The 23,423-nt window shown below is 35.9% G+C and overlaps 1 protein-coding gene across 6 annotated transcripts in view; it reads right to left on the bottom strand.

Moving 5' to 3' along the window:
* The window catches only part of RBMS3 (RNA binding motif single stranded interacting protein 3), a 771,622-nt gene that overhangs the window by 243,496 nt on the left and 504,703 nt on the right, over positions 1-23,423 (bottom strand). The window lies entirely within an intron of this gene.

The following is a 23,423-nucleotide window of genomic DNA, read 5'->3' as shown; positions in this document are numbered from 1 at the left end:
AGCATATACTATATTACCTAGCAAGTGCAATTTATATATTTTCTTGAAGATAAGCTTGTATCAATGAGAAAAAAAGATACAAACATTTGATTTTCATTTTTGTATTGTTCACAGTAAATAAAGATTGGAAACAACCTAGATCTCTGTGAGTAAGGAAATGTTTGAACATTTAAATAAAAAATATTGGCCGGGCGCGGTGGCTCAAGCCTGTAATCCCAGCACTTTGGGAGGCCGAGACGGGCGGATCACGAGGTCAGGAGATCGAGACCATCCTGGCTAATACGGTGAAACCCTGTCTCTACTAAAAATACAAAAAACTAGCCGGGCGACGAGGCGGGCGCCTGTAGTCCCAGCTACTCGGGAGGCTGAGACAGGAGAATGGCGTGAACCGGGAGGCGGAGCTTGCAGTGAGCTGAGAGCCGGCCCCTGCACTCCAGCCTGGGCGGCAGAGCAAGACTCCGTCTCAAAAAAAAAAAAAAAAAAAAAAAAATATTGTACCTATATTCAATGGAATACTATATGGCCATCAAAAGTAATATGACAGCTTTTCCTGTACCATTAAGAATGAACTTTAGGCCTGGCACAGTGGCTCATGCCTGTAATCCCTGCACTTTGGGAGGCTGAGGCAGGCAGATCACAAGGTCAGGAGATCGAGACCATCCTGGCTAACACAGTGAAACCCCGTTTCCACTAAAAATACAAAAAATTAGCTGGGCGTGGTGGTGGGCGCCTGTAGTACCAGCTACCTGAGACGGTGGGGCAGGAGAATCACTTGAACCAGGGAGGCGGAGGTAGCAGTGAGCCAAGCTCGTGCCACTGCACTCCTGCCTGGGATTTTAATTATCACTAAAATTACAAATTTTTAGTTAACATTTTTTTCAAAAAAAAAAAACCTCCAAAGTACATTGCTAAGTGAAACGAAAGACAAGGTTTAGAGAAGGGTGTGTACTTGCCACTATTGGAGTGAAAATATAAACATATGTTTGGGATTCAGGAACAGTCTCTGGACACAAGGAATGTTGACAATAGCTTTTCTACGGAGAAACTTGGGTGGCTGTATCACAGGAAAGAAAAAGTATTTTTCACTGTGAAGCTTTTGAATTTTTAAATAATGGTACCTATTACCAACTCAAAATAAAATAAATCAAATGTACATTAGACGAATCCATCATAATGAAGTTTAAAATTTCCCAGGAAAAATAAATGGCTAAATATTTTAATTTTTTTTATTTCAGTAGGTTTTGGGGGAACAGATGGTGTTTGGGTACATAAATAAGTTCTTTAATGATGATTTCTGAGATTTTGGTGCACTCATGACCCTAGCAGCATACGCTGTACTCAATATGTGGCCTTTTATTTCTTGCCACCACCAACCCTTTCCCCTGAGTCCCCAAAGTCCAATGTGTAATTCTTATGTGTTTGCATCCTCATAGCTTAGCTCCCACATATGAGGATATACAATGTTTGGTTTTCCATTCCTGAGTTACTTAGAATAATAGTCTCCAATTCCATCCAGGTTGCTGCAAATGCCATTATTTCATCCCTTTTTATGGCTGAGTAGTATTCCACGGTGTATATATACCACACTTTCTTTATCTACTAATTGATTGATGGGCATTTGGGCTGGTTCTGTATTTTTGCAATTGCAAATTTTGCTGCTATAAATATGCATGTGCAAGTATTTTTTTGTGTGTCATGACTTCTTTTCCGCTGGGTAAATATGTAGTAGGGGGATTGCTAGATCAAATGGTACATCTACTTTTAGTTCTTTAAGGAATCTCCACACTGTTTACCATACTGATTGCACTAGTTTACATTCCCACCAACGATGTAAAAGTGTTCCCTTTTTACCAAACCCACACCAACATCTATTTTTTTTAATGTTTTTGATTATGGCCATTCTTGTAGGAGTGAGGTGGTATCACATTGTGGTTTTAATTTGCATTTCCCTAATAATTAGTGATGCTGAGTATTTTTCCATTTGCTTGTTGGCCATTTGTGTATCTTCTTCTGAGACTTGTCTATTCATGTCCTTAGCCCACTTTTTGATGGGATTGTTTCTTTCTTGCTGATTTGAATTATTTTAGATTCTGGATATTAGTCCTTTTTCAGATGTATGAAGATTTTCTCTCACTCTGTGGGTTGTCTGTTAACTCTGCTCATTATTTCTTTTCCTGTGCAGAAGCTTTTTAGTTTAATTAAATCTCATCTATTTTTATTTTTGTTGCATTTGCTTTCGAGTTCTTGGTCATAAAGTGTTTACCTAAGCCAATGTCTAGAAGGGATTTTCTGATGTTATCTTCTAGAATCTTTATGGTTTCAGCTCCTATATCTAAGTCTTTAATCTATCTTGAGTTGATTTTTGTATAAGGTAAAAGATGAGGATTCAGTTTCATTCTTCTACATGTGACTTGCCAATTATCCCAGAACCATTTGTGAATAGGGTGTCCTTTCCCCACTGTATGTTTTCATTTGCTTTGTTGAAGATCAGTTGGCTGAAAATATTTGGCTTATTTCTGGGTTCTCTATTCTGTTCCATTGGTCTATATGTCTATTTTTATCACAGTACCATGCTGTTTTTGTGACTATGGCCTTGTAGTATAGTTTGAAGTCACGTAATGTGATGCCTCCAGATTTGTTCTTTTTGTTTAGTCTTACTTTGGCTAATGGGCTCGTTTTTGGTTCCATATGAATTTTAGGATTTTTTTTCTGGTTCTGTGAGGAATAATGATGGTATTAAGATGGGAATTCCATTGAATTTTTAGATTGCCTTTGGCAGTATGGTCATTTTCACAATATTGATTCTACCCATCCACAAGCACAGGATGTGTTTTCATTTGTTTGTGTTGTCTATGATTCCTTTCAGCAGTGTTTTGTAGCTTTCCTTGTAGATGTCTTTCATGTTCTTGGTTAGGTATGTTTTTAAGTGTTGTTTTTTTTTTTCTTTTCTTTTCTTTTTTTCTTTTCTTTTTTTTTTTTTTTTTTTTTTTTTTTTGCAGCTATTGTGAAAAGGGTTAAGTTCTTCATTTGATTTTCAGCTTCTCACTGTTGATGTATAGCAGAGATACAGATTTGTGTACATTAATTTTGTATCCTGAAACTTTGCTGAATAATTTTATCAGTTCTAGCAGCTCTGTGGGTGAGTCTTTAGGGTTTTCTAGGTATACGATTGTATCTTCAGCAAACAGTAACAGTTTGACTTCCTCTTTATCGATTCTGATGGCCTTATTTCTTTCTCCTGTTTGATTGCTCTGGTTAAGACCTCCAGTACTATCTATGTTCAACAGAAGTGGTAAAACTGGGAATCCTTCTCTTGTTCCAGTTCTCAGGGGGAATCCTTTCAAGTTTTCTCTGTTCAGTATAATGTTGGCTTTGGGTTTGTCATAGATGGCTTTTATTACATTAAGGTATGTCCTTCTGTGCCAGTTTTGCTGAGGGTTGAATCATAAAGAAATGCTGGATTTTTTCAAATGCTTTTTCTGCATCTATTGAGGTGATCATGTCATTTTTGTTTTTAATTCTGTTATGTGATACTGTTATATTCTACTGTGTTTATAGTATAGTTTGAAGTCACGTAATGTGATGCCTCCAGATTTGTTCTTTTTGCTTCGTCTTGCTTTGACTTAGTGGACTCTTGTTTGCTTCCATATGAATGTTATTTTTTTTTTTTTCTAGTTCTGTGAAGAATAATATGGTATTAAGATGGGAATTGCATTGAATTTTTAGATTAAAATGTTAAACCATCCTTACATCCCTGGTATGAAACCCACTTGATAATGGTGGATTATCTTTTTGATAAGCTGCTGGATTCAGTTTGCTAGTATTTTGTTGAGGAATTTTGCATTTATGTTCATCAGGAATATTGGTCTGTTGTTTTCTTTTTTTCTGCTATGTCCTTCCCTGGTTTTGGTATTATGGTGATACTGGCGTTATAGAATGATTTAGGGAAGATTTCCTGTCTCTCTATCTTTTGGAATAGTGTCAATAGGACTGGTACTAATTCTTCTTTGAATGTCTGATAAAATACAGCTGTGAATCCATGTGGTCCGGGACTTTTTTTTTTTTTGGTGGCAATTTTAAAATTACCATTTCAATCTCACTGCTTGTTCGGAGATTCTGTATCTTCCTGGTTTATTCTAGGAGGGTTGTCTATTTTCAGGAATTTATCCATCTCCTTTAGATTTTCCAGTTTATGCATGTAAAGGTGCTCCTAGTAGCCTTGAATAATCTTTTGTATTTCTTTTGTATCAGTTGTAATATCTCCCATTTTATTTCTTAATGAGGTTATTTGGATTTGCTTTCTTCTTTTCTTAGTTAATTTTGCTAATGGTTTATCAATTTTAGTTATTGTTTCAAAAAATGGGCTTTTTGTTTTATCTTTTTATATTTTTTGTTTCAAATTCATTTAGTTCGGCTCTGATCTTTGTTATTTATTTTCTTCCGCTGGGCATGGGTTTGGATTGTTATTGTTTCTCCAGTTCTGTAAGGTGTGACCTTAGATTGTCTATTTGTGGTCTTTCAGACTGTTTGATGTATGCATTTAATGCTATGAACTTTCCTCTTAGCACCACTTTTAGTGTATCCCAGAGGTTTTGATAGGTTGTGTTACTATTATCATTCAGTTCAAAGAATTTTTAAATTTTCTTCTTGATTTCATTGTTGACCCCATGATCATTCAGGAGCAGGTGATTTAATATTCATGTAATTGCATGGTTTTGAGGGTTCCTTTTGTAGTTGATTTCCAACTGTATTCCACTGTGGTCTGAAAGAATACTTGATATAATTTCAATTGCCTTAAATGTATTGAGACTTGTTTTGTGGCCTATCATATAGTCTATCTTGGAGAATGTTCCATGTGCTGATGAGTAGAATGTATATTCTGCAGTTGTTGGGTAGAATGTTCTGAAAATATCTGTTAAATCCATTTGTTGTAGGGTATAGATTAACTCCATTGTTTCTTTGTTGACTTTCTGTCTTGATGACCTGTCTAGTGCTGTCAGTGGAGTATTAAAGTCCCTACTATTATTGTGTTGCCTTCTATCTCATTTCTTAGATCTAGTAGTAACTGTTTTATAAATTTGGGAGCTTTAGTGTTAGGTACATATACATTTAAAATTGTGATATTTTCCTGTTGGACTAGTCCTTCTATCATTACATAATGTTCCTCTTTGTTTTTTTTAACTGCTGCTGCTTTTAAGTTTGTTTCATCTGATGTAAGCATAGCTACTCCTGCTCACTTTTGGTGTTCATTTGCATGGAATATAATTTTCCATCCCTTCACCTTAAGTTTCTGTGAGGCCTTATGTGTTAGATGAATCTCTTGAAGACAGCAGAAACTTGGTTGGTGAATCTGTATCCATTCTGCCAGTCTGTATCATTTAAGTGGAACATTTAGGCCACTTACATTCAATGTTAGCATTGGAATGTGAGGTACTATTCTATTCATCTTACTATTTGTTGACTAAATACCTTTTTTATTATGCTATTGTTATATAGGTCCTGTGAGATTTTTGCTTTATAGGGGTTCTATTTTTGTGTATTTTTTTTTCTTTTTTTTTTTGAGACAGAGTCTCGCTCTGTCGCCCAGGCTGGAGTGCAGTGGCATGATCTTGGCTCACTGCAAGCTTTGCCTCCCAGGTTCACATCATTCTCCTGCCTCAGCCTCCTTAGTAGCTGGGACTACAGGTGCCCACCACCACGCCCAGCTGATTTTTTATATTTTTAGTAGAGACGGGGTTTCACCATGTTAGCCAGGATCGTCTCGATCTCCTGACCTCGTGATTTGCCCTCCTCAGCCTCCCAAAGTGCTGGGATTACAGGCGTGAGCCACCGTGCCTGGCCTTTGGTGTATTTTTGAGGGATTATTTCAAGATTTAGAGCTCCTTTTAACAGTTTTTGTAGTGCTGGCTTGTAGTGACAGATTCTCTCAGTATTTGTTTGTCTGGAAAAGACTGTATCTTTCCTTCATTTATGCAGCTTAGTTCTGCTGGATACAAAATTCTTGGCTGATAATTGTTTTGTTGAAGGATGCTAAAAATAGGACCCCAATCTCTTCTAGCTGGTAGGGTTTCTGCTGAGAGATCTGCTGTTAATCTGATAGATTTTCCTTTATAGGTTACCTGATGCTTTTGCCTCACAGCTCTTAAGACTCTTTCCTTTGTCTTGACTTTAGATAATCTGATGACAGTGTGCCTAGGTGATGATCTTTTTGCGATGAATTTTCCAGGTGTTCTTTGAGCTTCTTGCATTTGGGGTGTCTAGATCTCTAGCAAGGCCAGAAAGTTTTCCTGGATTATTCCCTCAAATGTGTTTTCAAAATTTTTAGGTTTCTCTTCTTCCTTGGGAACACCAATTATTCTTAGGTTTGGGCATTTAACATAGTCTTTTACAACATAGTCCCAAACTTCTGGGAGGCTTTGTTCACTTTTTTAAATGATTTTTCCTTTGTCTTTGATGGATTGGGTTAATTCGAAAGCTTGGTCTTCAAGCTCTGAATTTCTTTCTTCTACTTGGTCTATTCTATTGCTGAGACTTTCCAGTGCATTTTGCATTTCTCTAAGTATGTCCTTGATTTCTAGAATTTGTTATTGCTTTTTATATTTGCTATCTATGTCACTGAAGAATTTTCTTTCATATCCTGTAACATGTTTTTGATTTCTTTAAGTTGGACTTTACCTTTCTCTGGTGCCTCCTTGATTAGCTTAATAATCAACCTTCTGAATTCTATTTTTGGCAATTCAGAGATGTGGTCTTGGTTTGGATTCATTGCTGGTGAGCTGATATGATCTTTTGGGGGTGTTAAAGAAACTTGTTTTGTCATATTACCAAAATTGTCTTTCTGGTTGCTTCTCATTTGGGTAGACTACGTAAGAGGTAAGATCTGAGATTCAATGACTGTTCTTCAGATTCTTTTGTCCCACTGGATGCTCTCTTGATGTGGTGCTCTCCTCCTACCCCTAGGAATGGGACTTCCTGACAGCCAAATGTAGTAATTGTTAGTGCTCTCTTGTATCTAGCCACCCAGCAGGAACTCCCAGGCTCTGAGCTAGTACTGAGGAGTGTCTGCAAAAAGTTTTGTGATGTGATCCATCTTCAGGTCTTGTAGCCCTGGATACTAGCACCTGCTCTGGTGGAGGTAGCAGGGGAGTGAAGTGGACTCTGTAAGGGTCCTTGCTTGTGTTTTTGTTTAGTGTACTGGTTTTGTGTTGGTTGGCCTCCAGCTAGGAGGTAGAGCTTTCAAGAGCCCATCAGCTATGGTCCTATAAGGAGGATACGAACTTGCCCTAGGGACAGCTGATTAAGTGTTCAGGCTTCTCAGGCAGTGTGCAGGACCATAGAGATCCCAAGAGATTATGACCTTTGTCTTCGGCTCCCAGGGTGGGTAGAGAAAGTCCACAAGGTGGGGGCAGGGATAGGCATGTCTGAACTCAGTCTTTCCTTGGGTGAGACTTGCTGCAGCTGCTGTGGGAGATGAGAATATGGTTCCCAATCCTATGGAGTTAAATTCCCAGGGGATTGTGGCTGCCTATGCTGAGCCATACAGGTCACCAGGGAAGTGGGGGAAAACTGGCAGTCACAGGCCTCAACCCTCTCCCATGCAGCCCACAGTCCTAAAGGCTGATCTCACTCCCACTGTCCCCTGACAACAGCACTGAGTCTATTTCCAGGCAGCCAGTGACCAGGGATGATAACTTGCCCTAGACCACTAGCCTCCCCACTTAGAAAGCAAGCAGATTCACAGTTTTTCAGTATCTTGGGGAGCCTGCAGCAGTGATCCAATTTCAACATTTCAAAATGTAGTTATATAAGAGGTAGTATTAGCAGGAATCAATGATCAGACAATGAGTTTCTCAGGTATTTCATAATATTCAGGATCCAATCCTGATTAATAACACCAAAAGTTTTATAAAACATTGATTTAGCACTAAAAGTGGACATTTTTATCATATTCAATTTCCAAAAACTAATAGCAATCAAAATATTCAACTGGAGAATAAAATGCGGAATAAAACCATTTAATGAAATACTATTGAGCAATAAAATGGAACAAACTAATGATACATACAACTGTGTGGATGAATTGTAAATACCTTATGCTAAGTGAAGGAAGGCAGACTTAGAAGGCTACACATTGTTTGATTTCATTTACATAAACATTTTGGAAAAGAGAAAACTATAAGGATGGAAAACAAAGAAATGGTTTCCAATGATTAAGGGTGGGAGGGAGGGCTTGACCACAATGGGGAAGCAAAAGGGAGATTTTAAGAACTGTTCTATATCTTAATACAGTATCCTAAGAATATATCATTTACATTTTGGAAAAAAATGTGACAAAATAATTTTGAAGTAGATCTGGATAATGAAAACAGCAAGAACAGCTAAACAATAAAAAATCAAACTGCAAGAAAAATTTAGAGCAGGGACTTGTTCTGTGAGATAAGATTTATTATAAGGATTTGTAAGTTCTTACACAAAGCAAGCATACATATTACAGGTAAGTAAGTGGTATAAGCATGTATGATAGGAAAAGGCGATATCAAAGAATGTGAAAAGAATAGGTTAATTTTTAAGTGCAGCTAGGAGACTGGTTTTTGGGGAAAATAATCAGTTTAGATAGTTATTTGATACCCAATATACTAAAGAGTTAAATGTAGAGAAAAAGCAAAAGATAAAGAAATGAATATTAATGCAATCTCTTACATTTGAAATGATTTTTTAAAAAGATACACTGGAAAAGTTTATTTCACATAAAAAGTAAACTATTATTTTTAAGAAATAGAAGTAAAAGTTAAAGAGCAATCAAGGTAAAACATAAATGATAAATGCAATAGACAGATGTTTAATATTCTCAATATAGAAAGCATGTAGTCAAACCATAAGATTCACTCAAATTTATTTTTTTTTGTAATCTGAGTGAATAAAACTTAAGTCAAGCAGTTTCAAATCAAAACTAGATAGACCAAACCAGCTCCATCTAGTTATAATCAATTCAGAGGGCTCAGGGGCATATCTGGTCCCCTCAACCTGTTCATTATCAGCAAAAACTAGTTCTCATCAATTTAAAGTCAAGCATATAGGATTAAACTTGTACTATATCAAGATGTCTCAAAAAGCATCAACCTATTTCTGCTTGGAAACATCTCTCATCTTTATCTTTGAATTTCAGTAAAAATGGATGCTTCTCCAGAATATTCCTTGATTCCTCTCCTCCATGCAGGATTTATCAATCCCTCCTTTTTACCCCCATTATTACTCCCTTTATTATAATTATTCCATTATGTGCTTAGCCCTTACACTGAAAATGTTTTTCTATGTCTACCAGATATTCAAAGATACTTGCTTATTGAATTAAAAACAAAGCTAACTCAAATGTCTACAAGTGTAAAGGACATCAAAGTATCATAAGAAAAGCTAGGCTCTAAAGTATACAATCTTTTTGTGCCTTTGATCAGTAACCTATTGTATCTTCCATGATATTAAGATTTGGGGTTGTTTTTGTATATATGTATATATATGTGTATATATGTGTGTGTGTATATATATGTACACACACATATACACATACATACACATATATATACACACATATATATACAAATATATTTCATCTTAATCTAGGATTGCTGAGATTGTTTTTATCCCAGTAGACGTGACTTTCTTATATGACTTTAAAATTTGCAGCTTCCTTGTAACCACAGAAGGAGCTTTGTTCAGGTCTTCTGAATTAGACACCTGTGGTAATTGTTTTTTTAAGTGGTACTTTTCAACCCTAGAAATAATACTGATAGCAAGACACTTTCTCTCCAGCATCTCAGAAATTCAAGGAATAAAAAGCATTATCAGATCTCACTCAGTGTCCATGGCTTCTTTGGCCCAAAGAAAGGATACTATACAGATGGAGAAAATATGGGTCTGACATTCCTCTAATTGGAGCTTTTTAATAGTATGCCTTTTCTTCGAGACTTAGCTCTTAAGCTTTATATACATACATGTATGTATATATGTAAACACATATGTATATACACACACACATACAAAAGAGCATCATTTTACAGCTAAGTTTCCAAAGAAACATTGTTTCTCTAAAGGGAGTTTCTATAAATAGGCTACCTTTCCTTTAAAACAAAAGAATCACTTACTAAACATCAGTGTTAAAACCAAGTTCATGGCTTGGGTTAAAGGGATGGCTCCATATTTGCATTCTGAAAATCAGAATGAGTGTTGAAGTGTGAAACTGAATCTCAAGGAGGAATCTTTGATCAGACTAAAGAAATAATGTATTTAACCCAATACAGAATATTAATATTCATCCTATGTATCATATAGGGAAGAAGGTTGGTCCTCCAAGTTTGGTAATGGAGGGAGGTGACACTCGGTTTCTTGCTGATCGTTTCTCCTATGGTATATCACCTCTCCATGAAAAGAAAGACCTATGACATAGCAGTACAATGTTAACACCTAAGTAGCACTTAATATTTACCAGAAACATTCCAGTTGCTCCATGTAGTTTAATGTATTTAATCCATAGCCAATCTTGCAACACTAGCACAGAAGAGAGTATGGTTATACCCATTTTACCAAAGGGGAAATTGAGAAACATAGAGGTTAAATAACTGCTCATGGTCACATATCTAATAAGGTGATAGAACTAAATCCTGGGGTCAATCAGCCCATTTACTACTGACTAGGATGTATGTATGCATCAAAGCAATTTATACACATAATGTAAAATGCAGCCTCCTCATCTGCAAGATGGAACAGTTTCTTTTTTCCTAAGGGTGTTTGAGAAATAAATTTAAAAATCTGTATAATATTAAATACAACATTTAGCAGATAGTAATTCCCCGATCCCCTTGCAAAAAAAAAAAAAAAAAAAAAAAGTTTCTTGATAAGATTGAGAACAGGGTATCAGAAATATTTCCTGGCCCTAACTATATCTCTTAGTAGATATGGGTGTGAAGAAGTGAAATTGAAATAATGATATACAAAGAGTAACAAGAGAACAAGAGAAACTGGCAGACAAAAGACAAAAAGACACATATGCAGAAAGTAGGAAATGCTTAAACCCTGAAATGAAAAAATGAAATTCAAAGAAATTTTCTTCTTTGCTGAAGCCAAGAGTACAGGGCGTAAAATAATTCTACTGAATCCAGCACTAATACATTTCTGTGCCAAACTTAACTGAGGTAGCGAGAGATTACAAATGTAAATGAAACAGCTTGACAGAAATTTTCTGAATGAACAGGAGGCAAAGGTCAAGGGGAGATATCAGGGCTATTGATAAAGGACTTCACTAAGCCATCAGAGAAAAAGGGTATAAGTATTTATTTGAACGACACTTCAAATCAATGTAAAGGTTAATGAATCCATTCTCCTGGTGGCACAGGGCACTACAACCCCAATGTACTACAAGGACAGGACCTGAAGGAAACTTTGGGAAAAGAGAAACCTCTGAGAAGACAAAAACTGTGATTTCAAATGATTTTAATTGGAAAAAAAAATCTATTTGTTGTTGTAGAACTAACCGTAACAACCAACAGGATGTTAGGTATTCCAACACATTTATTTTATATTCCTTTTGTGTTTAATGTCCATGGGTCATTACTCTTTAAAAAATTTACTCTGGAGAAAGTAGCAATGGAAAGCGGGAAGCAGAATGGAAAGATAATTTAATCTTTATGAAAATGAAAAGGGTTCTTGTGCTTTTAAACATTGTCTTTCATTTGAAAGAAGGCTTTGAGGTTTAAGTGTTTTAAAATGTACCCAAAAAGTATTATGCCATATATTTCTATGGGGAATCATCATAGTTGATGGTTTCTGCATTTACTTTATAAGCATTTACTAACAAAATGCATTATTAAGAGAGAATTAAGGCAATATTAGGAAATCACACTAGAATAATATGCTCAATTATTTTAAATTCAATTCAGTGTGTCTATATTAAACATCATATGTTTAAATGGTAGGTATTGGAGGAGATAAAAGAATAAAGAAGGCATTATTCTGCCATCCAGTGGGATAAGGTAAGCATACAACAGTTGTTAAATGAGGCTACATGTTACAAATAGACACCCAGTATAGGAGAAAAGCATTTAATGCTGTACAGTGAGAGTTAAGGAAAGGGGAGTTGGAAATCAGAAAAATCTGCATGAAAAGTGTTGTAGTTGAACAGACTTTCTTTGGGAAATAAGAGTGAAACAAGGGAATACGGGCCCTGGGAACTAGAGGTGCAATGATACGCTGGGAAAACGTTACAATAAGTTTGGAATCATACAAATTTGTGTATGACTACATTAACACATCTGCCATGGTCCTATAAAAAATGGGACCAGTGTTTATGAATCTGAGAATTATGAGAGCAAATTCAAGGTAAATATTTCTCTGTTGCTATACTCTTTTCAATTATCTCAGAAAACTGTCAATCTCTAACACGGACATGTATAATTTACCATTCTAGAATGAGCTATGACAACTGTACAAAAGGCTAAAAATGGAAGGGTAGTCCTTACCTAGTTGCAAAGGATGTGTACCTTATATACCCCATGTACGAGATAATGCTCATCAATGATGTCATTCAGAGACTTCAACTATTAAATTATACTTCTAGCCTAGAAGGTGGATGTTGATGAAATAATTCTCATGAGGTTAATAGATGCCACTAATACTATCTACCATTTGTTGCCAGAATTCTTTGTGGAGCTGTATAAAATCTCTCAATTAATTCTAGAAACACTTGTAAAGGAGATATTGTTAACATCAAATGGAACAATTAGCTTCTATGAGGAACTTGGCAAGATGCTAAATAACTTGTTCAAGTTAAAAAGTGAAGAGGAGACAGTATCATAAGTGAAACCAAAGTCCATCTGATTCCAAAGGCAAAGGTGGTATTCTCTGTAACATATGTTATTTCAGAAATTAAATTCATAAAAGGCAAAGGGGATCCTGGCCGTGAGGATCTCATAGAAAGCACATCATAAGCTGTTTTTTTGTTTGTTTGTTTGTTTTTGTTTTGTTTTGTTTTGAGATGGAGTCTCGCTGTGTCGCCCAGGCTGGAGTGCAGTGGCCCGATCTCAGCTCACTGCAAGCTCCGCCTCCTGGGTTTACACCATTCTCCTGCCTCAGCCTCCCGAGTAGCTGGGACTACAGGCGCCCGCCACCTCGCCCAGCTAGTTTTTTGTATTTTTAGTAGAGATGGGGTTTCACCGTGTTAGCCAGGATGGTCTTGATCTCCTGACCTCGTGATCCTCCCATCTTGGCCTCCCAAAGTGCTGAGATTACAGGCTTGAGCCACCGCGCCCGGCCTGGTGTTCTTTTCCTTAACATCATATAGGTATAGCAAAGATGTAAAATAATTGTCTTTGAGATGTGAGAAATGAAGGGGCTGTTAAACGATGTAAGCAAATATTGAGTTGTGTCCTTTAAAAATAAATTATATGAGAATTTTATCTTAAATTCTTTCATCGATTACATGGATTCATTCAGATAAAATTACAACTAGTTACAAAAAGTGACTAGAGAATTATTTTCCTTAGCAATCGTTCAAATTAGGTGAAGATGCAATAAGCTTAATGAAATCATGATTATGTGACTCTACAATAGGAGACTTTAATTTCTGAAAATTTTTAAAGATTTTATATGAACACTAATAATATACAGGGTTCAATTAGTTGCATGGTAGTATTTAAATATATTATTATTATTATTATTATTATCATCATCATCATCATCATCATGTACTACAACTAGCAAACCTGGAAGGTCGTACTTAAGATATATCCTACGTGGTGAATAACATTCACCATAGTGAAGTCCAGATGTAAGATGAACATTATCTGAAATTAGCAGCGACTAAAAGAAGCAACACAGAACAGTTCTTACCATGATAACATAGCTCCCATGTGGTATCTGTGGTTAGCTTTCTGGCTCTTAGGTATTAGTCTTAAACTCTCCCTAAATTTTGGCAGACTCATTCACATGCCACTCACAAATTCACATAATTCCATTCCCACAACTGCAGCATGCCACACATGCTGCTTAAATACGTTGTCTTAATAAAACATTCACATATTCTGTCAAACAATATGCTATTTGCCAATAAAAATGAGAATGGAAATGTTCAGAAGACTAACCATTGCCTCTGCATTTAAAAAATAAAACAAAATACTCCTCATAGATTAGGCACCTGAATGCTTGTTAAAAAAATAAATAAATAAAAAATAAAAACCGGTAGAACTCATTTAATTGAAATTTATTTATTTATTTATTTATTTAATTAATTATTTATTTATTTTGAGACGGAGTCTCGCTCTGTCCCCCAGGCTGGAGTGCAGTGGTGCCATCTCGGCTCACTGCAAGCGCCGCCTCCTGGGTTCATGCCATTCTCCTGCCTCAGTCTCCCAAGTAGCTGGGACTACAGATGCCCACCACCATGCCCAGCTAATTTTTTGTATTTTTAGTAGAGACAGGTTTTTACTGTGTTAGCCAGGATGGTCTCTATCTCCTGACCTGGTGATCCGCCCTTCTCGGCCTCCCAAAGTGCTGGGATTACAGGCGTGAGCCACCGTGCCTGGCCTGAAATTTAGTTTTCAATTGCTCCATTGAAACTAGCTTTCTAGAACATACATAGGTTCTCAAAATAAGACCAAAAAAAGTGAGAGCGTATTTTAAGCTTCGCCTTTATCCTGGTTATCTTTCTTCATCTTTTCTAAGATGAAGGGCTTGAATTTGTTCTATATGGGTAGTTTTCAATGTTTGTTTTTTATTTTTGTCTCAGGGCCTCTTTACACTCTGAAAAATTATTGAAGATTCCCCAAAACTTGTTTAGACAGGTTATATTTATTGACACTTACCATTTAAAAAAAATAAAATAAGTAGATGTTTATTTATTTTAAAATAATACTAGTTATGTTCCATATTGACATAAATCATATATTTTCATTTAAAAATACTATTTCCAGAAGCAAAATAAAAAAGAGAAGAATGGCTTTGTCATTTCTGGCTTAATAGAAGACAGCTGGATTCTAATATTTGCTTCCATATTCCATCTTTTGCCACATCTCAAATCAGGTAGCCCCTGGAAAACTCCACTTTACATTCATGAGAGAATCAGAGTGAAAAAGGCAAATAATGAATTAGTATTATGAGAAAAATATTTTTGACCTTGTAGACCACCAGGAAGGATCTTAGGGACCTCCAGCGGTCTCTGTAACACCCTTTGTATCCAGCTCACTATACCATCTTAAAACGATTATGTGTAAAAACATATTAGTTTCAATATTTTTCTTCAGTGCTTTTGTATACTTTGCTAAGATTTTTTTTAATTTCAAAACCCCATTATCTTATATATGGATATGATTTTGATTCATTTGAATGGACTTTTATTAAGAAATATTGTGATTAGCTCAATGATAATGGGCCGGTGATTGCTTACTCACAGGAGACCTGATCACATTTTTATCTGCCATTACACATGCTTTATCAACATTCAAATGGTGTATCCCTTTTACAAAGAAGCCAGTGACCTATCAACAAATGCTGCCTTACTTAGAGTGTCTCATACGTCTATTTCCAGCTAAGTGAGGGAATTTGAGGAATTTTATATTCACTTCTGAAACCTCCCTCAATCTATCCTGAGGGATTCAGTTAACTTGAGTACATTTTATAGATGAGACTGTAAAACTCAAAACATTAATGTAAATAATCGATCATAGAATAACACACTTAGGGTCTATATGAATATAATACCTTAGTTTGGGTTCACCAGAAACAGACTTTGAAACAAGGTTGCTTGTGAACGTGAATTCTTAGGAAGTATTTTCAGGAAAAGCCAGTAAGGGAATAGGGAATTGGGACCAGGAAGTGAAGGAGTCAAGCAAGGATGTGGTGTTAAACAGTCCCACAAACTATAACTGTCTGAATCCTTCAGGAAAGCTACAGAGATAGTATACATCACACACAGAGTATTCTCATCAGAAGCAGAAGAACTGGGATATTGATACTCTAACAGCTGTCAGTCACTGTTTATGGACAGCCCCAAATGGGGATGTAAATTCCCAGGTGCTTCTGACTGTCACTGCTCACAGGCAAAAGAGGCTGTTGCGGCCTGAGGGCAGTCCACTTAATGAAAGAGATGCAGGTGCTGGCTGATGGCCACAGGCAAACACTCCGGGAGCACTAACATCTGCTCTAATAACAAACAGCTAGAGATCAACTTAAATTATTGAGTTATTTTTCTTTAGGGCATCTCAGCGGTTCAACTAGTGCAACTGTTTGATATAAACCCCTGGTCCAAAATGCGTCTCACATTCAGTTCAATAGAAAATGGTTATGTTTTCATATGTACAGGCTCCCAGTCTTGCTACAGGAATAATATGGAATGTATAATAACTTTGGCTAAGAAACACATTTTTGAAAATTCATTTAATTTTTTAAATTATTGAATCATAAGCATTATCTGTCTTTCTTAATATATAATAAGTATGCATATTCACTACCTCTGAATTGTTAATTTTTATCTCAAAACTAAACTTTCACATGAAAGACTCAGGACATTTAGAGCTTTAGGACACTCCCTGTTTCATGGGACAATGAGTAGGGGTGTGAGCATGAACTATGCTTTAGATATAATCATCTAAAACTTAAAGTTGATTTTAACCTCAAGGAGCTCCATTCTGTTTTTCTAGGCCCTAATAATTTTTCAAGAATAGGAATTATTGAAAGCAAGTATTAAGGTTGAGACCCAAGAGATATACATTGGCATGGATTTACATTAGCAATTAGGATTATTTTCCTGACATACTTATGGTATCAGATAGTTTAAGTTCATATTATATTTCCTTGAATAAAAAGCAGTGTGCTCTAATATATAAGGACTTCCCAAAGTCTCTTGTTTCAGACACCGAACAGTCTTCTATAGTAATACGTGCTTATGAGAAGGTATAAAGAAACTGTGAACTTAAAATAATTAAGTTTTTTTTTTTTTTTTCTGTTTAACACACAAGCAACTCTAATGATACTGAAAAGATTCTTTTTTAGGCCTTACTTTAGTCAGCTGACTGAACTTTCTTCTAGGTGATGTCTGATTACCCTGGATTGTCTTCAGCAAGAATCTTAGCCCTGATGCTTCCTCTTGGTAATTTTCCAACCACTGACCTCCTATGCTGCTCCTTGGCTGTAAATTTCCACTTGTCTATCCTGCATTCGGAGTTGAGCCCAATCTCTCATCTCCACTGTAAGAGACTCCATTGCAGTGGTGCCTGTAACTCTTGTGATGGTGCTGAAAAAAAGTGTTTCTTACTGTGCTTTAACAAGCATTACTGAATATTATTTTTCTTCAATAAAAACTCACAAAGAAGGTAAAAATTAGGATAAACTACGAGAGTTTTTCAGAGGCTATTTAATAATGTAATATAGGAATAGTCTGAATGATATTCAGTGAATGCAAGTTCTATACTAGTATATTTAGTTTGCTGTTGTTGCTATAACAAATTATCTAAGACTTAGAGGCATAAAACAACACAAACTTATTATCTCACAGTTCTATAGGTCAGAAGTCTAACACAGATCTCACTGGGCTAAAATCAAGGTGTCAGCAAAGCTAAGTTTATTTCTGGAGGCTCTAGGGGAGAAATCCAATTTTTTGCCTTTTTCAACTTCCAAAGGCTGCCTCCTGTCTTCAAGGCCAGCAATGTTGGGTTAATTCTTTTCACACTCTGACCTCCTCTTCTACCTTTCTCCTCCACTTTTGAGGATGCTTCTAATTACACTGGGCCCACCCAGATAAACCATGCTAATTGGTATAGATTGGATTTGTGCCTCCACCCAAATCTCATGTTGAATTGCAATCCTCAATGTTGGAAGACGGACCTGGTGGGAGGTGACTGGATCATGGGGGCAGATTTTCTCCCTGCTATTCTCATGATAGTGAGTTCTCACAAGATCTGGTTATTGAAAAATGTGTAGCACCTCCTCCTTCACTCTCTTTCTCCTGCGCCAGCCATGTAGGTCATGCCTGCTTCCCCTTCACATTCTGCCCTGATGTAAGTTTCCTGAGTTCTCCAACCATGCTTCCTGTACACCCTGTGGAACCAGGAGTCAATTAAACTTCTCTTTTTTATAAATTAGCCAGCCTCAGGTAGTTCTTTATATCAATGTGAGAACAAACTAAGACAATAATTTCCCTATTTTAAGGTCAGTTTATTAGCAACCTTAATTCCAGCTGCAACCTTAATTCCTGCTGTAACCTCGATTACTCTTTTTCATGTAACCTAACATATTTACAGGTTCTGGGGATTAGGACTTACAGATCTTAAGAGGACCGTTATTCTGTCTGCCACAACTAGGTATTTGCTTATTTATTTAACAAATGATACTCATACTGTTCTGTGCCAGGCTTTGGGTTAGATGTTTGGAAGAAAGAGTAAGGTACAGTTGTTTTCAAAGGGTTTGAATTGTTTAAGGAAGATGGGGGAGATGAACATCAAAGTTCTTTTTTAAAAAACCCACAATCTAATGGGACAAATGAATCTTCATAAGCATACCAATTTCCTATGAAAGATTTGTTTTTTGTACTGAAAAATAACTAAAATATTACTCAAATAATTGATTCATCATTCAGGGCTGAAAGACATAAGAAATCAGAGAAAGCAGAAATAAGATAAACACATAATGACTAGTTCAGAGCTTGCCGACTGTTTTCATTCACATTTCTCTTAAAATATTGTATTAAGTTTTGCAGACTTTTCATTTTAAAAAATTAGATCATAAATAATGAGGCGTGTGTATAGCAGGCTTTTTGATGGTTACAGGGAGAAAGTGGCAAGTATTTAATTCCGAATACTATCCATTCATACAAAAATTGGTTAGAATGTGTTCTTAAATCAATCCTATTAAATGAGATTCTAGATTCTGAAATGCACTAAGAACTTAATTATTCAATTTGGTTTCTCTGGCTTGTGTGTTAATTGGTCTTAAGCCACTCAACTCTCAGCTTGCTAATAGGACTCATCCAGACAGACACTAAATGGTTTAGCTACTCATTAGTAACACTGACAAAAGGCAAAGCCCAACATGGTGTTAGAAGCAAAATTAGTGTTTTATAATTTATTTGGTAAGTTTTTACGTGAAATTTTCAGTTCAGAAATTCGTGCAGACCCTAATGGAGTCAGTATTTTAGAAATAAGCTATGAAGGTGGTTCATGATTTTGGAGATGTATAGAAAACCTCCTCATCCCTTTTCTCTGTCCCATGAAATCACAACTATTTTAATCAATCAAATTCTGCAACCAAATGGAAACTGCAGACACATTATGCTGCTACTTATTGGTGCTTTATATGTAACCATGAAAAAATATGGTAAAGAAAGCATTAACCATATCTTACTGATTAAAAACTATAGAGTATGTTATATCATGTAGCATTATAAAAGAAATAATAAGTTAATATGGTAATTTCTCTAGGCAGAATTGAACAACATTATTATGCCAAAAGGGATATAATATAGACAGGAAATTCTCTTTTTTGTTTTTTCTCAAGACATTTATCTTTTTATGTGAAGAAGTGGCAGGGGAGCAAAAGTGCTGCATAATCATTGTGCTTAACTAGTTCCAGTGGCAAAAAGTTTAGAAACATTATTCCAGTATAATTAGGCAAGACCATTTGCCATGACAGAAAACAGAATTCATCATTGCACTGTTCAAGAATGAGTTATTTAAAGAAACTACAATTAGGTCTTCAGTGTACACCTTGAAAAGCAGTCTTAGAAAAATTAGACTTTCCAAAATGTAACTGGAATTTTTCTCAAATAAGTTTCTTATTCTTATAAACATTTCTCTCTCGCTTGCTCTTGCTTTCTTTCTCTCTCTCTCTCTCTCTCTCTATTTAGATATGGAGATTTTTTAAACTAAAATGTTAAAAAATATTTTAAGATTTTCCTCCATGTCTTTCCCCAAATTGGTTGCATGTTTGTTTACCCAGAGCTGTGCATCCTCCCCATACCTTCAAAAAGTTCATTAAAAGCAAATATATGTGTGATTGTCATTTAACTCATGAAACTATACAACTCCAAAGAGTATTTAGTGAGAATTTACAAAGCTAAGCATACAACCCTTGAGCTACAAAAATGAAAAAGACTCTGCTTTGGAAAATTCAAAATCAGGTAAATTAAAACAAACAGACAGAAAAACTCTTTGTCACTATTCACTTAACCTGCTGCTACCAAGATCAGAACTTCAAGAGGCAATCAAGGCAAGTATGACATTAAGTAATAAAATTTAAGATAATAGTGAAAGGCCTTCCAACCTTCTAATCATAAGCCTCCAGCTGCTTGACTGAAGATCTTCTTCACTTGATTTCAGCCAGCCGTAGGCATTCACACACTGGATGTCATATTCGATGTCCACCTCTACATTTAACCAAGACCGAAACCTCAAAAAATACCTTCTCTTTGATGATAATTGTCTATGCCTGCACCTCCCCTTCACTTTACTGGCTTTATGGCTTCCCTAAATCTTTTCCATTTTTATCAGTCATCTAACTCTTTATGTCCTCAGTTGTTCTCAAGTCGGCCATGCCACCATTCTTGGCTTTTTCTTGTCCTCCTTGTCTTTTTCCATACCTCTCTTGCTAAATTTCAACCCTGGCTTGCTACCTGACTACTACCTCTAATGTTCACCTTCATTAACCCTACTATGTGATTTATAATCTCTGCTTTTTAAAAATAAAAGTCATAAAAACAGTATATTTGGGCCATGAACTTCACTTTACTACTTCAGTGAAGCGAATACCTTCCTTTATAGCCAGAGGTTTTGAATCAAAAAGTAGTTCCCTAACATCATTTTTAGAACTCCCAACTTGAATTTGACTTTCCCTAAAATCAGAGCATGGGAGAAGGTAGTTTAATTGGGAGCTGATGTCAGGAAGCTGATATGATAGAAAAGGAAAAGATGGGGAAGGGGAAAAATGCTAATAAAGAAAACCTCATTGAGCTTGTGACCACTGTGGATAACCTCTCAAGGAACCCTGTAGAATGTGACTCAGAATTATCCTTCCAAAGGATGAGAGACCCAATGTTATCTTCTGTCTCCTATACCCTGATGATTGAAGGCTATCCCAGGGGGTGATAATTCCCCCAAAGTTTGTAGAAGACATTTGTCTGTGTCATTGAGCAAGCTTTTATAGATTTTGTCCTGAGGTGGAAAAGTGAAGAAACTAGGTGGATACATGAGGTAAGATGCTTCTAGATTGCATCTCCTATGCAGCTGAAATCACAGGTGAGTAGAGTAGATGCAGCCCTGTCAAAAAACTCATTTCAATTATTTCTATTCTTTTGAAAATGAAACTTTTTTCCTTCTCTGTTTAGCTTCTCATATAAAGATGTAGAAATTTAATCACCTCTTCTTCCTTTCTTATATATCTAATCAGTTACCAGCCCATAGCTTTTTTACCTTCACAATATCAGATGCAGCTCCATAGAAAGGTTGAAAACTGATTGACCTAATCAAATTCCATAGAATTCACATAGATGCTTAGACTCCATTAACCATGATATTGTCCAGCTGCTCTGTGAAGTTCATTAATAATATTCTAAAGATGTTTTCTTCATCATGAAGCAACAAAGTATGTTTGATACATAGGAATAATCTGAAGACATCACCAACATTAAGAATGAAAAAATTTTTCCTAGTGAAAAATCTAAAATGATACCCAATTGGGGATTACACTGTCCACAAAGTGTGTTATACAAGTGATGCTTTAGTTTCACAAAGATGAAACATTGAGAGAGAAGCAATGCTCCACCTGAGCAGAACAGTCAAGAAATATTTTTTGCCCAACTATACACCATAGCATTTTTTATTTGTTACCTCTTCTCAGCTATAATTGTATTTGTGGACTTAATAGACAGTTACTATTGAGCAAACACAGATTTTAAGTCTCTGCAACATTCCCCACTGATAAAAATTTGTAAATCTATTGCTTAAATATTCTGATTTTTGAATCACATAAGATAAATTGCATTTAAATATGTTGTCAATATTTTACTCTGGCAGGAATGTTAAGTTTATATGAACACTTGTGTTCATCATTTAAAAAATCATATTGTAAATATTTTTCCTTGCTTGCTCCCATAAAGTATTCATATACATACATAGTCATACACATTTTTATTTACATCAACACACGACGTTAAAATTACTATGTCAAAACATCAAAAAGCCCCATGCTTTATTTATTAGAAAAATATTATTACTCTGATACATAACTATTTGTGCAAAGTTCTGTCAGTCACAACAGTTGTTAAATTTTAAAAGATCCCATAATGTGCTAAGCTTTCTCTCAAATTTTCCCTACTTCAATTGAGATTAGAAACAATTATCTAAAGAATAAGGAAAGCATACCAGAAGTTAGTTATTCCATTTTATTCTGAAAAGACTGCTCCACTGATAGGAGCACGTGCTTACAGGAAAAAAAAAAAAAAATGTCTAGTTTGAGAGAAAAACATGATTTATTTTTTCACAAACCGGCCTGCATGTTCTGTTCATCAATACTTGTCCCTACATGTGAAAGCCTTTTCCGCATGGTGTATCATCCTGCTCTGGGGGCTCTTTGAAAGTGAGCCTTTCAAGTCCATGCCCTACAGATCCCTGAAGTGTCTGGGAACTAACCCTTTGCTTTTGCCAGAGGTTTGAAAATGGAACACTTTGGGGCTATACAACATTGCTGTGCAATTCATTATGGGACAAAGAAGTGTCTGGGGTTAGGCAGGCAAGCAACTAATGATCCTTCATTTTGTCCAGAAAAACATCAAGATCGATATGTAGGACATGCAACATTTATGGAATGCTGTATTTTCTTTTCCCTCTAGGGAAGGCAGAAAATGCTGAATGATCTCTTTCTGCTGATGGCTACAACAGTCAAATGACTGATACTATTTAACACATGCTTTTGGTCTCCTTCTCATCTGCTGTCAGCAATACATGTGACTGATATTTGTTAACTTCCTGTATACTAGTACTCAATAATTTGACTTTTGGCATGTATATTTAGCTTCATTGATCCAGGTAACCAAAATCTGGGGATAACATTATAATCTAAAATGAACAGAGGTAGTTCTGGGATGTGCTAAAAGACATCAATGATCCATGATGCATTCATTTAAAAAAAGATCTTTTATAAATAAATAGGAAGAGCCTAGAGAAATAAAGCGTGTTCCAAAAAGATATCTGTAAAGTTCTCTTCCAACTCACATATCTGTTAGGAATTAGAACCGAATACTAACATGAATCATATTTAATTAGCAAATTATTCCAACAATGGCTAAAATCGAAATGGGGCAGGAACATAAATGTGGTCAGGTTACATGTCCTTGCAAATTTCCTTACCTATAACATTTTTAGAGTTTGAAATTCAGAGCAATGTCAACATTT

Source organism: Trachypithecus francoisi, unplaced genomic scaffold, assembly GCF_009764315.1.
Source record: "Trachypithecus francoisi isolate TF-2019V2 unplaced genomic scaffold, Tfra_2.0 Lachesis_group0, whole genome shotgun sequence".
In the NCBI taxonomy this organism is placed as follows: domain Eukaryota; kingdom Metazoa; phylum Chordata; class Mammalia; order Primates; family Cercopithecidae; genus Trachypithecus; species Trachypithecus francoisi.
This window is presented reverse-complemented; position numbering and strand designations above follow the sequence as displayed.